This window comes from Magnolia sinica, chromosome 3, assembly GCF_029962835.1.
Source record: "Magnolia sinica isolate HGM2019 chromosome 3, MsV1, whole genome shotgun sequence".
In the NCBI taxonomy this organism is placed as follows: Eukaryota; Viridiplantae; Streptophyta; class Magnoliopsida; order Magnoliales; family Magnoliaceae; genus Magnolia; species Magnolia sinica.
In genome coordinates, this window is record NC_080575.1 from 31,100,555 (window position 1) to 31,115,982 (window position 15,428).

Below are 15,428 nucleotides of genomic sequence, written 5' to 3' on the forward strand. Positions count from 1 at the left end.
CGCTGAGGGAGCGCAGGCGAGGGCATGCATCATTATTCATATCATTCTTACATTAATCACAGTACTTAGGGATGTTTGCTTGTATTGCGTTATCATTACTGCTTGACTGAATTGATAACATGTTAACCTTTGCTTTATTGTTCCACTGAGTTGATCACTCACTCCCACGTTCTGAGATGGTGTTCTGAACACTCACCAGACTCTGTCTTAGTTGCAGATGATGATGCGACTTAGGAGGCGGAGCCTGATTTCTATGATGATCAGGACGAGTTCTCATATATGTAGTTCTCCGGGGGTTTCGCTTAAGCCATCCGGATCGACGGGGACACAGGGTTTATTTTTGTAGTTGAACGATTTTGAACTATTACTTGTATATGATGACTCAATGATGAATTCATACTCTTGAGATCGATCATGATCTTTTGGTTCATACACATTTATATACATTTTCCAATCTTCCGCTTGCGTTATATGAATTGATCTGGAGTATGAATTACTATTTTGGTATAATCCCACTCATAATTAATGCGCTAACATAGACAACATTTAATCATCATTATTTATGTTGCATAAGTGATACATTGGAACTCGTCGATTGAGTTTATGCTCGACCCCCGATTTTCAGGGCGTTACAAGTTGGTATCAGAGCATGATTTAGATTAAACCGGACTTGGGTTATGGTCACACGATGTACGCTGATGCTTTGCAACATAGTTGGGTGCGAGAGAAATCTAGAAACAAGCCTAGGATTTCCCGATTTAGCCGATTGGCGAAAGTTACCGAAAACGATCGTCGAGATCAGGTCTGTACACATCCGTCATTGCATGAGTCGACCCCGAATCATCCCTAGACCGTCAATCACGAGTTTAGACCATGATTTACCCAATCCCAGCCTTCAACAATTGGCAAAATGCGTAGTTACACCAGAAATTACATAAAATGACCCGAAACGAGTCAAAACGGAGTGAGGGGCCAAACGACACACTTCCAGGGGGACCCAAGGTGGGACCCATATCTTTTTGGGACCCAGGGGGCAGGAGGACCTCGCCCAAAGGGCAAGCCCTCGCTGAAACCACTAGTGGCCAGCGAGGGCCTCGCCACCAAACGGGCCCGGCCGGGCCGATCATTCCAGGCTGCTGTGGGGCCCACGTACGTAAGGGGGGTTGATAAAAAACCCTCCTACACCACCTCTCCTTCACAAACCACCACTCCAAGCGTTCCTTTCTTTCAAAAATTTCAGATTTTTCACTCAAATCCCTCCTTCAAGCACTCCCTTTCTCATTTTCGTGCAACCCTTGCACCACCCCTTCAAAAACCCTCTACCACCGCTGCCAATCCCTTCCCATTTCCTCATTTGAGCTCTTAAACCCTCCATTTGAGTCTCAAATTCATGTAAGCTGGTTTCATCATTTTTCCTCTTTATTTCTCTTTCATTTGAGCCTACACATCTCTCTTTTATAGCTCAAGATTTCAAAATCCAATAATCCCTCTTCTAATCTTCCCTATTCCTTCAACTTTCTTCATTCCTTCTCTTTTTGGAGCACACAACTACCATTGTGTGCTTCAACACCCTTGTGAGCCCATAACCCACCTTATTCCCACTTTTCCTTCTAGTTCAATGACTCTTTTTGAGCTTGTGGCGACTATTTTCTCACTTTCCACCCTTCTTTCTCTCATGGGAAAGAAAAGAGCTCCTGTGGAAAAGCTGGGCCTAGTCGCCCTACTCGTTCGAGGAGATCGAGGGGTGCCGCCGCAAGTACGAGCGTCACTCGAGAGTTTCAGACTAAATGGGATCTTGATCCCCAGGCTCCCGTCGGAAGGACGCTGTTGGCGGAGCTGTCGCATGGAGTTTATGAGGGCCGTAGAGTCCTTTTTGAAGCTCATGTGGATGCAAGGCTATTTGAAGAATACCTCTTGCTCGAGTGTCTGGAAGAGGCCGGGTGGGTCCGCTATTTGAGTGCGAGTACCGCGCCAATGTGAGCACTGTCCAAGCTTTCTATGCCCACATTCGAGAGCTTACGCTGGAGCCCTTGCAGTTCAAGATCCCTTGTGGAAGAGATCGAGAAGCCACCATCGACGTTGGTTTAGTGTTTCGGCTTATGAATGTGCCTCTTGGCGAGGTACATGAAACTGAGAAGAAGCTGAGGAGTGTACGTGAAAGAGATCGCCGCACACGGGCCCTTTGTGGCCAACTGGTTCAGTGGTAATCCAACAATAGCCTTCTAGTGACCCATATGTCTGGCGACTTTCGTCTGCTTCACCACATCTTCGCGTTCAACGTCTACCCCAGGTGGAGCAACCGCAGCGAGTGCATGCGCCTGATGGTAGATTTCCTATATCAAGTGGGGTAGGGAGAGAAGCTGTGTGTGCCCACTTATGTTCTGCGACAAATAGTTCTCACCGCACGCTCTAACAGAAGGTCAGATTCGCTCCCATTCGGCCGACTCATATGTAAGATTGCACATGAGTTTGGCTACAGGCTAGGGGCGGAGAAGCCGGTGCCATCCATTACATCAATGAAGCGACTCTCAATCAGATGGGAATCGGGCCGCGGTAACGACAAGCCCTACTTGAAGAGAGTGAGGCTGAGACAGAGAGTGAAGAGGAAGAGAGTGAGGAAGAAGAGGGAGCTGAAATAGAAGAAGAGCAGAGCGAGGAAGAAGAGGAGGCCCAGGATACGAATGAGAACTCCCCTCCTGTGGAACCGGAGTATGGCACTGTTCAAGCTCTCTTAGCTCAATTTGAAGAAGGTCAGGCTGTCCTACGACAGGATATAAAGGACCTTCGGGGCCTCATGAAACACAAGTTTAAGAAGTTGACTAGCACTTTGAAGTCCATCTTGTGCTGCCTATAGGATAAGGGTGCACCTCCTCCGTCTCCAGACTCGGATGCCTAGTCATCCAAATCGTTGCCCCGAAGTTGTTTCGTTGTTGTCTTAGAATGTTTGTGTTTTAATGATTAAGAGCTTAGTAGCATCGTGGGTAGATAGTGTGTTTGTGGTTGGCGGTTGCTTTATGTTGGTAGTCTTGCTTTGTAATAGCTTTCATGCATTTCCTGTCATGATTCATGTAATGTGTATTTCATGTATTGTGACAATTTTGAAAAATTGAAAGGCATGCGGCCTCTTTTTGCTAAGAAGTTGTGTGGAATGCTTAAAGGATTGTGTATTGCTATGCTACCTCTTACGTAAGTGAACCCTATTTCATATAGGGAATGCCACCTAAGGTCATGCGGAGCACGGCACGCCTCACACTTATTGATTCGATGGACCAGTCACCTCCCCAGGGTGAAGGTCGTACGGACCCTGGTTTGGGCCCGGTTCATGAGACCATGCCTGAGCCTCGACCTTCTACTGGTCCTACACTTGGGCCGCCACCTTACACACCACCGATTCGTGATCAAAACCGTGCGTCTTCTTCGACGCAGCATGAGCCTCAATCAGCCCCACTTATAAATAGGTTGGAGTAGTTGATGATGATGATGCACCAGCAGCACCTCCGCCACCTATGGCTTTTGATGTTACAACACATATCCAAGGTACTCCAGTCTTTTTATTAGTGGACATCGGGTCCACTGTCTCTATCATATCGTGCGCAACAGTCAAGCGGCTAGGCTTGGAAACTAGTCCTATGGTTGGGGTGAGAATCCTTACTGCTACAGGGACTTTTTCAGATGCTACCAAGATCTGTAAGGGGTGTTCGATAGATGTAGGAAGTGGGGCAGCACTCCTCGACTTGATTGTCACCCCATTACATCATTATGATGTCATTCTCGGTATGGATTGGCTCACAGAGATGAAGGCAAAGATCGACTGTGATTGTAGAGTGGTGACAGTTTATGGACCAGAGGGCACGACTTTTACTTTTTCGGTGCAAGTCAGTTGGCCCTATCGCATTGATTGTTATGCTTCCATGCTGGAGGACGCTCATGGTCTAGTGCTTGAGGACACTCCTGTGGTCCAAGAGTTCTCAGACGTGTTCAGGAAGATACCTGGACTACCCCCCTCAGCGTGAAATTGATTTCACCATTGATTTAGCGCCTGGTACGACGCCCATTTCACTTCCGACTTATCGCATGACTCCGTGCGAGATGGAGGAGCTGAGGAAACAGATCGATGATCTGTTAGATGCTGATTTTATACGACCCAGTGTGTCTCCATGGGGAGCGCCAGTATTGTTTGTAAAGAAGAAGGATGACTCACTGTGATTGTGTATTGATTATCGCAAGTTGAACCAAGTGACGGTGAAGAACAAGTATCCTTTGCCCAGGATAGATGATCTGTTTGACCAGTTGAAGGGGGCAAGGTATTTCTCGAAGATTGACTTGCAGTCGGGGTATCACCAGTTGTGCATCAGGGATGAAGACGTGTAGAAGACTGCTTTCAGGACCAATTTTGGACACTATGAGTTTCTCATAATGTCATTCGACCTCACGAACGCTCCGGCTGTGTTCATGGACTTGATGAACAGGGTATTTTGACTATTTCTGTTCTGATTCGTCATCGTATTTCTTTATGACCTCCTGATATACTCCAAGAGTCGGAAAGAGCACGAGGAACACCTGCGGCAGTCTTGGATACTCTGAGGAAGAACTAGCTGTTTGCACAGTATAAGAAGTGCGACTTCTGGAAAGAGGAAGTCAAGTTTCTAGGACATGTGGTGTCCAGAGAAGGGATAGCTATGGACCTTGCTAAGGTAGCCGTAGTTCAGGACTGGAAGTAGCCCAGTTCGGTTACTGAGGTGATGAGTTTCCTTGGTCTGGCAGGTTACTATCGCCGATTCATTCGGGATTTCTCGAAGATAGTTAGACCTTTGTCTCAGTTGACACGGAAGAATCTGAAGTTCACCTGGAATGAAAAGGCAAAAGCAGCTTTTCAGGAGCTGAAGGATAAGTTGACGTCCGCCCCTGTGCTAGTATGGCCAGAGCAAGGAGTCAAGTATGCGATATACATGGACGCGTCTCGCGTCCGTTTGGGCGGTGTTTTGATGCAGAAGGACAGGGTTATTGCTTACATGTCACGACAGTTGAGGAAACACGAGGAAAACTACCCTACGCATGACTTGGAATTAGCTGCCGTTATCTTTGCCTTGAAGATCTGGAGGCATTACCTCTACGGGGAGGAGTTCGAGCTCTTTTGCGACCACAAGAGCCTCAGATACATATTCACTCAGCGGGACCTGAATATGAGGCAGCGATGATGGATGGAGACCTTAAAGGACTTCAAGTTCAAGGTTTCTTACCATCCTGGTAATGCTAACCTTGTGGCAGACGCACTGAGCCACAAGAAGGCATTGGCATTTGCGGCTCTGTTGATGGTAGTAGAGTGGGACATGATAGAGTTCGTGCGAGACTTTGAGCAGAAACTCGAGGTGGAGGAGCCATATGAGGGCATCGCACATGTTCGAGTACAGCCTCTCATTGATGACAGGATTATCGCGGCTCAGGCAGACGATGAGCTGTTGGCAAAGATGAGAAGGCAGGCTAGCAGCGAGGAGGAATCAGAGTGGAGCATTGGTACGGATGGGGGCTTACGTTACCGTGGCCGCCTATGCGTCCCGAACCTCCTTGACTTGAGGAAGGAAGTTCTTAAGGCTGCTCACGATTCTAAGATGGCTATGCATCCAGGCAGTACGAAGATGTATCGTGACATGAAGAGGTCGTACTGGTGGGACAATATGAAGACTCACATAGCAGATTACATGTCTCGTTGTCTCACATGCCAGCAGGTCAAGGCAGAGCATCGCCGACCTCCTGGTTTGCTTCAGCCCATGCCCATAGCTGAATGGAAGCAGGACTTCATCTCTATGGATTTCATTTCAGGTCTGCCAAAGACAAGGAAGGGTTATGATTCCATTTGGGTGATCGTGGACCAGTTGACGAAATCGGCTTATTTCCTCCCTATCAGAGTTTCGAACTCTACAAACGAGTTGGCCAGGTTGTACATCAAAGAGATTGTACGTTTGCATGGAGTTCCCTTTGAGATCGTGTCGGACCGAGACACGCGATTCACATCTATCTTCTAGACTCGTATCCAGGAAGCGATGGGTGTGAAGTTGAAGTTCAGTACCGTGTTCCACCCACAGACTGACGGGCAGACAGAACGGGTGAATCAGATTTTGGAAGATATGTTGCGGGCCTGCGTGCTGGATTTCAAGGATAGTTGGGATGACTGTCTTCCCTATGCAGAGTTCACCTATAATAATAGCTTCCAGGTGAGTATTGGCATGACTCCTTACGAGGCACTGTATGGGCGCCTGTGCAGAGTACCGTATTGCTGGGCAGAGATTGGCGAGAAAAGCTTGATTGGCCTAGAGTTAGTTCAGGCAACCTCAAAGGAGATCGACATTATCAGGCGCTGACTGCTGACAGCGCAGAGCAAACAGAAGAGCTACGCCGTTACGAGGCGGCAACCACTAGAGTTCGAGGTCGGAGACCATGTATTTCTCAGGATTTTCCCTATGAAGGGAGTCCTTCGGTTTGGAAAAAAGGGGAAGCTTACGCCTCGATTCATTGGCCCATTCCAGATACTTGATCAAGTGGGGACGGTAGCGTACCGTCTTGCTTTGCCCAGACCACTTGCGGGCGTGCATAACATATTTCATGTATCTATGCTAAAGAAGTACGTTCCCGATCCTTCCCACATTATCAGATGGGAGCAGATATAGTTGAGCGAGGACGTTACATATGTACTGCGACCGAGCGTATCCTAAATAGGAAGGAGCAAGTATTGCGTAACAAGGTCATTCTACTTGTGAAAGTGCTGTGGACACATCACACGGAAGAAGAGGCTACTTAGGAGACAGAAGCAGAGGTTCAAAAGAACTACCCTCATATTCTCGAGGAGTATGAAAAGGTACTAATTTCGAGGATGAAATTTTTCTTTAAGGGGGGTAGATTGTAACGTCTCGGAAAAATCCGTACAAAGACCCGAGTACCACCTCAGGCAGAAATCACCCAGAACCAAATCCCTTAGAAATTAGGTTAATATTAGCAAGTGCTAAACTAGAGTGCTTATGAAATTAGCACTAATCACTTTAAATATGATCTGCAAGATCCAAAACATGCAGAATCATTGACACTACATTACCCTGAAATCTAGAATCCATCCTTAAACCCAGTTGCTCTCGGGAGCACACCGAAACTCCGTATCGGACCTGTACCGCATGTCAAAAGTCCTATTATCCCGAAACTATGCGGATATGACCGCATTACTGGATTTGACAACCCCCTCGGAAATCAAGTCCTAACTGTGTCTAGAAATGCACAACTTGAGCCCGGAGCGAAGAGTTGAGAAACGTGAAAATATTTAGAAATAAAAATTCGAATCTAAGTAATCTGAGTCGTGTCGCTTGCGGGCCAAATATAAGGATTCAGACCGTCAGAATCTGACCCAAATACACCCTCGGATCAGAAGAAATGTCCCACACATGTCGATGTACTTGTGGCCCTGATCAAGTGACCATGACCGTTGAACTGAAACTGGTCCGCCACGGCTGATCTGTAAATCCGATCGGGACGAAAACTCAGCCTGACCTAGACCCATAGTCAGGGAGCTTAAGTCTGACCGCACGTGGAAAAGGGGCCACCAGAAGTGCTCTGTTGGACCGGAACGGCCCATATTTGGATATAACCTAAGTATACCTTGGCCTTGGGGCCATTCTCATCAAACCTGGGCCTATATAAGGACCTTAAACCCTCTCTCATTTACTCCATACGAATTTGAGAAAAACCCTAGGAGAGAGAAGTGAGTAAAGAGAGAGACAGTGAGAGAGAACTTAGAGAAGATTCCTGGTATTCTACCCTGCCTCTTCCCGTGCTTATTCATCGCTATGGGATTGCTATTCCGGCGAATTCCATTCCACTATTGGGTAAGAAAACCTAACCCTAATCTATTTTAAGATTTTTGATAATGTAGGTTATCAAATAGCTAACCTAATTTATCCTATAGGTTGCCAAATTTGCCGTAGGCAAAGACTTAGCTTTAAAACTGAGTTCGTTACAAGTCTATCTACGAAAGGTGCGGACTATAAACGTATAGGTTATGGTTTTCAAGGCTTTCAATATTGGTTAATAGTTTATTATTGATGTGGGTGTAATTTCACATGCCAAATGCGATGTTTGTATCGCGTTTCTGATATATATGAACTATATTGAGTTTAGTGTATTCCATGTATATGTAGAAAGTATCGTATACGTATGAAATTTGAACATGTGTTTGCCATGATAACTCGTCGTGTGTTTGTGCTAGTTGTATGTGTAACAACTCCTTGGCAAAAGGATTTGTCCTAATATGTGCTATCACCAACATACATCGTGTATGTTGGAATATGTAGTCTAAGTGTTTGTAGAAATGTCTGAATGAACAAGTGTGTAATATATTGTACTTTATATGGGCGTTGAGAAGAGATTCTCAACTACCTTAACGATGTGTATGATTTCCTCCATGTAACTTGCATTCTTTGACTGTTTTACTTAGACACTGCTTATGTGTGAATTCATGTTTAAGTTGAAATCCATCAAATGCTCACATGCTTGTATGAATGGAATTGTTGATTCATTACTGTTCTGTTTTGCCTGTATGACTATTTGTTATAATTGAATGTGTTTGGGACTACGAAATAGTCCAGGCAATCAGTAATAGGTACTGAACAGGTGGCTGAGGTTGTTTTGCCACATACGACGTGATCGATGAATCCGAGCCATACTTGGGATGTCGGCAGTGGCTAGGCCACAAGGAGTGCTTACGCACTTCATGTCGATTAACTCAACGTGCGCTCGTACTAATCGAGCTCGTCAAGTAACCTGATTGACCCGATGTATGTTCATCATGTATGGATGCTACTGCTTAAATCTAAGGTACTAAACTCACCAGTGAAAACCCTTTTAAACTTTGGTACCTCGATCCGCTAAGACTCATGAGCCGGGCATGGTGGTATGGGACATCGTGGTCGAGCTATCGGCCTACGCTAGGGTGACGAGCCTCCCCGTAGTGACCAGTGAGCAACCCAGACTCGTGAGCTGAATACGGTGGTATGGAACACTGTATTCGAGCTGTCGGCCTACATTGATAAGGTGACGAGCCCTTTGTAGTGACCTCGAGCGTACACTAAGACTGCGTAGAGGCGACGAGCCCTTACGTAGCAACAAGAGTACACTAGGCCTACACTGATAAGGTGACGAGCCCTTTGCAGCGACCTAGAACCGTATCATCGTATGAGATTTACTAGGATTGACGACCCTAGAATGGATCACTGTTTGAAAATTGATATAAGGGAGGTACCTTAGCTTCTCAATCCCGCTGCATGAAAAGGACTAATAATAACTTGGTAATCACGCTCATACACTGCATTACATGTGCGTTTGGCGTAGCAGGTCAAGCATTGTGGCAGTGTTTAATGCGCGATCGTAAGATGAAGTCGCTGAGAGAGCGCAAGCGAGGGCATGCATCATTATTCATATCATTCTTGCATTAATCACAGTACTTAGGGATGTTTGCTTGTATTGCGTTATCATTACTGCTTGACTAAATTGATAACATGTTAACCTTTGCTTTATTGTTCCACTGAGTTGATCACTCACTACCACATTCTGGGACGGTGTTCTGAACACCCACTAGACTCTGTCTTAGTTGCAGATGATTATGCGACTTAGGAGGCAGAGCCTGATTTCTATGATGATCAGGACGAGTTCTCATATATGCAGTTCTTCGGGGGTTTCGCTTAAGCCATTCGAATTGACGGGGATACAGGGTTTATTTTTGTAGTTGAACTATTTTGAACTATTACTTATATATGATGACTCAATGATGAATTCATACTCTGGAGATCGATCGTGATCTTTTGGTTCATACACGTTTATATACATTTTTCAGTCTTCCGCTTGCGTTATATAAATTGATCTGGAGTATGAATTACTGTTTTGGTATAATCTCACTCATGATTAATGCACTAACACAGACAACATTTAATCATCATTATTTATGTTGCATAAGTGATGCGTTGGAACTCGTGGATTGAGTTTAAGCTCGACTCCCGATTTTTAGAGCGTTACATGACTTTAAGAAATGACACGTTTGATATGCTGTTTTTTCATGCTGACTGCTGAAAGTAGACTAAGCATACATATAAAGCAGCGGAAATTGCTGCCACTGGAAGGGTTATAGAAGTAGTGTCAATAGCGGGACTTGCCTGGAAATATTCGAAGAGTCCACATGGTATTATACTAACTATAATTTTTATAGCCAATATTATAGTTTTTAGAAGCAAGCAATGATTTTTGAGAGAGAAATGCATTCAACAAGTACCATTTTTAAAGCAATAGTTAGTGTTTAATTGACTTCAAACATGGGTTTTCTGAAATGACAAATACTCTGGAATTTATAACCTTGATAATTTGATGTGAATCGCATTTTTTTCTGTAAACACTAAATTAAAAGTCTGGTTTTGAGAAAATACAAGCATTTGTTTAGATGTGAGTGATTTTATATTGTTTATATCTTTTGGGTGTTGTAATATCTGTTGATTTTGCCCTCTTTCGCTTTTGGGCATGTTTATTTTTCATTTAGTGGATACAATGTTGTTCTGTTTTCCATACTAAAAGCTCACTGGAAGTGTTACAACTGGTCCCACCTCTAAAATGAGTAGTAAAGCTTGGATAGAATGGATACAATATTGTTATCGACCTTTGTTATTACTTGTACATTGAGCATTTTTGGAGTCTTGCAATATATGTTATACCTTGTTGTCATTCAGGTACTCTTTAGGAGTCTTCTTCTCCCTCAAACAAGATGGTTATGATTGAACTACAAATTGGTATAAATGTGTTTAATTCCCCAACATTCTTGGCATTGCTGGACAGGTTGGAGCGCAAACAGAGACAAAACTAAAAGAGAAGAAGTTGAGAGTAGAAGATGCTCTTAATGCAACCAAGGTATCTTCTTCTTTCTAGATTTGGGGCTATTTTTAGTCTGGAGCTATTTTCATGCTTGATGTTTCAACCAAACCAGGATCATTTGTTTTCTTGATGTGTGTGATGTTTTTAGGCAGCAGTTGAGGAGGGTATTGTGGTTAGGGGTGGTTGTATGCTGTTGAGACTCGTATCAAAGGGGGATTCCATCAAAGATACTCTTGAAAATGATGAGCAGAAGGTAGGTAAATGAATGTTTAATGAAAAAAAAAGGAGTTTGATGTTTGGTTTGCATGTCTATTTTGTGTTTGTAATATGGGTCTTGATTCTTTTGTTTTGACTAATTTGCAGGTTAGAGCAGAGATTGTTAGGAGGGCTTTGAGCTATCCTCTTAAGTTGATTGCCAAAAATGCAGGTGTCAATGGAAGTGTGGTCACTAAGAAGGTGCTTTCACCATCAAACTGAATTAAGGCTGGCAAAACTTCTTGAAGCTTTTAATATTCTGTTGCATTGAATGTACCATTTTGATTGTTGTTCCCTTTAGGTTCTTTTCAGCACAATCCGAAGTTATGGCTACAATGCTGCAACAGGAAAATATGAGGATCTGATGGCTACTGGAATAATTGACCCTACTAAGGTAAGTTGCTTTTTCATTTTTTGTGTATCCATTTATGGTGTAGTGGCATGACAAACATGAAATTTTAGTTAGATTTGTTCTCTTTGTAGTTCTGATCTCCTCACATATTTTGAAATAAAATAGTATGTTTGGCACATGCATTAGCACAGGACATAAGTGCAAGCTGTGGTTGGAACATGACCAAAAAACTGCACATATTATATTAACCTTCAGGTTTTCCCTTTGGATTTGAACCACCCACAATGTTACATTTAATAATGCAATTGATAGCCCTTTAAAAATGGATAGTTAGGACCACTGGATTAGTGTGATTTTAGAGTGATTCTCCATCGATGATTAGACCCTCGACTACGAAGATTAATTTTTGGTTCATGACACATCTACGCTAGATACCATAAGTGTATTTGATATCCAATCTGTCCATCACATTCACCACCACATTTTCTTCTTATATCTCAAAACTTAGGTCCATTTAAGACTTAGAATTCAACTACATCAATCATTTTGGTGGTTTAACCTAAACTATCCAAAATTTATTTCTTAATCTAACTTTTCTTTACACTTTAGTTTGAATGTAATCGTTATCTTAACTAAGAAAAAAGTGTAAACTAGCTTATATTTTGATAGATTTAACTTATATGATTTGTTGGGATATTTTTGGTTAACAAAGATTTGATTTTTGTTTCTTACATTTTTATTTTATATTTCTACAATCATTTTTTATTTTTAGTTGTACTGTAACATTTTTTGAGTTTTAAATATACATATAAAAAAATACAAGTTTCAAGTGAAAAAAAAAAAATCCGAAGGAAAAATTATCGTTTTCTAAATTGAAAATTTGCGACGGTTTTCAACCGTCACTAATATTTTGCAACACCCTTGAAATCGGTTTTCAACCATTCCTATTGTTTTGCGACGCCATATTTAACCATGGTTGAAAACCATTCCTAAACTATCGAATAACAGCTATCAAGCCTCAAGATGAGGAATATGAAATCACGTGGCAGCAAGTGGTAGATAATGAGGGTGGAGTTGCCTTAGAGAGATTCCCTTTTGTTTATTTTCTTTATTAGGATTTAATTTAATTATTTGTTAAAGATGTAATAATGCCTTTAATGGGAAGGCAAATACTAGACATATATGATTGATTATGGACTTTATATTGTTTCCTAAACTAGAACCATTAATGTAATAAGATTTTAATTTTGTCGATTATACTATAAAAGCCATGAGAATGTAAATTGATGTAAATAAAAGGAATATGTGGAATAATATCCTTGACATATTCAAGTTAACACTAGTGAACTCAGCACATCGTGTTATTCACGAGAACCAAAATCTTGAGGCGTTGGATGTATATATGATTTATAAGAGGAGTTGGTCCAGTACCGTGTGGTGTATCATGGGGATATACACACCCAACTTTTATGGGCCCCAACTAATGTATATATGAATTATCCAAACCATTCGTTCCATTGCATATAAAGATGATGTCATGTTAAGTTCATTAAAACTCTAACATGGGTCACATGCTATACACGCACATATGATGCTTTTTTACTAGCCTTAATCGGCTATGTCTAGCACTTCGTTAAACACAATTTACATTTCTAAGCATCGCCTCAACTGTCACTATTGATGCTAATGATGCAGGTGATTGAGGTGTTTATGCCAACACTTCATACCTGACACTAATACCAAGTTACCTTTTCACCATTACCTTTTTTTTTTTTTTTTTTTTGACACACACACCCCCACACGCTAACACCGGTGGAATTTCACCACCCATGGGTACTCGAACCCTTGACTGGGAGTTGAAACTCCTGAGAGTCTACCACCCATGGGTACTCGAACCCTTTTCACCATTACCTTAGGAGATGATGTGCAGTAGTTGTTAACTCCTTTATTGTAGACAATTTGAGTACCACCATGTTATTTTGCCATTAGCTTTTTGATGAAGGTATATTTGGGCTTTCATTAGTTTAGAGTGCCTTAGGTATATTATATCGCCCCAATTTTCGAAACCGAGTATATGACTCATTCTCCAAAAACCTGAGTGTTAGCCTTTAAAATTTAGTCCAAATTAAACAATTTTCTCAAATATCAGAGTTGGCAGCAAATATTGGTGGAGTAAACCATGCATTGTATAAAAACATTCCAAACACCATAAAAATCCAAATGTAGTACCCATATAGGACTTATACAATCCCAAATAACAAGGTTTATTAAAAAAAATAGAAATCTATCATCTAATGATAGAGCTTAATATGGGTCGCAGGAACCCCGTCTAGCTCCTCAGCTACCTGATCCACTCTAGCAACTCAGTGAACAACATCCGCTCGCTATATATGCATCTGCATCAATTGATATGGTTTGATAGCGTCAATGACTATCGCAGTGAGTACCCTCTAAGATTACACCCTCATAATTCATAATCTAGTATAAATTGTAAGACATGAGAATGCATATATTAAGCAGCGCAATTCATATTCATGATCATATACAAAAAAAAAAAAAAAAATTAAACGAATCAACGTAATCTCATCATTAGCAAAATATAATAGTAATTGCAATACAAGTGAATATGTTCAAATAGTCCAATAATCAATCATACAACTTTCTGTTGCACCTGAAAATCACATTGTACGTGAACTCCACAAAATGACTATAAAATCGATAAGAGAACTCCCACTCCACCTGAAAATCATAGTACAAGTGAACTTCACAAGGTGAATAAAAAATCAACCTTTAAACATTTAATTCATCTAGAAATCATATCGTATGTGAACTCCGTAAGATGGGTAGAAAATCAATAAGCGAACTCCCATTCCACCCGAAAATCATAGTACAGATAAATACCGCAATATGAAAAGAAAATCAAATACAAACTCTAGACCACCTGAAAATCAAATTATATGTGAACACCGCAAAATGGCTAGAAAATCGATAAGCGAACTCCCACTCTACCTGAAAATCACAATACAACTGAACACCATAAGATAGCTAGAAAATCAATATCCAAACCTCTACTTTATCCGAAAATCATATCGTATGTGAACTCCACAAGATGGTTAGAAAATCAATAAATGAACTCCCGCTCCACCTAGAAATCACCATAGGACTGAACACAACAAGATGAAGAGAGAATCCACATAAGAACTCTAGCGTCATTCAAAAATCGCATGAACTTTGCAAGATGACTAGAAAATCGACAAATGAACTTTATCTCCACTTGAAAATCATAACGAACTCCGCATAATGACCCAAAAATCAACAAGATATATGAATATAACCAACAAGCCACAAAAGGCCGCCAATATCTATTAAATCCACGAAGGGTAAATAAGTGATCCAAGCTATGTAAGGCAATGTGCGATCCAAGCCATGTAAGGCAGATGTGCGATCCAAGCCGCATAAGTCAAATATGGATCGCAAGATGGTAAGTCCATGATAAATTCAATTCATTCCATCACTTAAGCATAAGTGGCAACATATAGTTAATTAATAAATGCACAATTAAATATAGCATGTTATCATCAAATCATTTATGCTTGCTATAATTAAACACATGAAATAGTTGTTCAACAAATTAGCATATTTAATAGTAAGGTAAGTAACTTAATGAGAGAAATCATATCATCATCTATGTCCAGATTGATGAACTTAAGTGGAAAGCTCAAAGGATGAGTTCTCACCTTAGAGTGTAGATTTATTTCTTGCTTAGTTGGAGACCATTAAAGGTATCAAAACACTCGATTAACCTAAAATATCACATGTGAATGGTTAGGATATAATAGATTCAGATGCGCCCAAATGATTATAGTTCCCATTGTGTATTCGGATTAGATTCAAATTAGCACAACTAGATAAACTGAAGTGTAAAATT

The 15,428-nt window shown here is 41.7% G+C and overlaps 1 long non-coding RNA gene across 1 annotated transcript; it reads left to right on the top strand.

Annotated features, from left to right (window-relative positions):
• The first annotated feature begins 10,743 nt into the window (after nt 1-10,743).
• LOC131241495 (uncharacterized) lies at nt 10,744-11,355 on the top strand. The gene is made up of 3 exons (XR_009169065.1): nt 10,744-10,929; nt 11,042-11,146; nt 11,257-11,355. It is a non-coding gene; the product is annotated as an uncharacterized LOC131241495 (long non-coding RNA).
• The last annotated feature ends 4,073 nt before the right edge of the window (nt 11,356-15,428 follow it).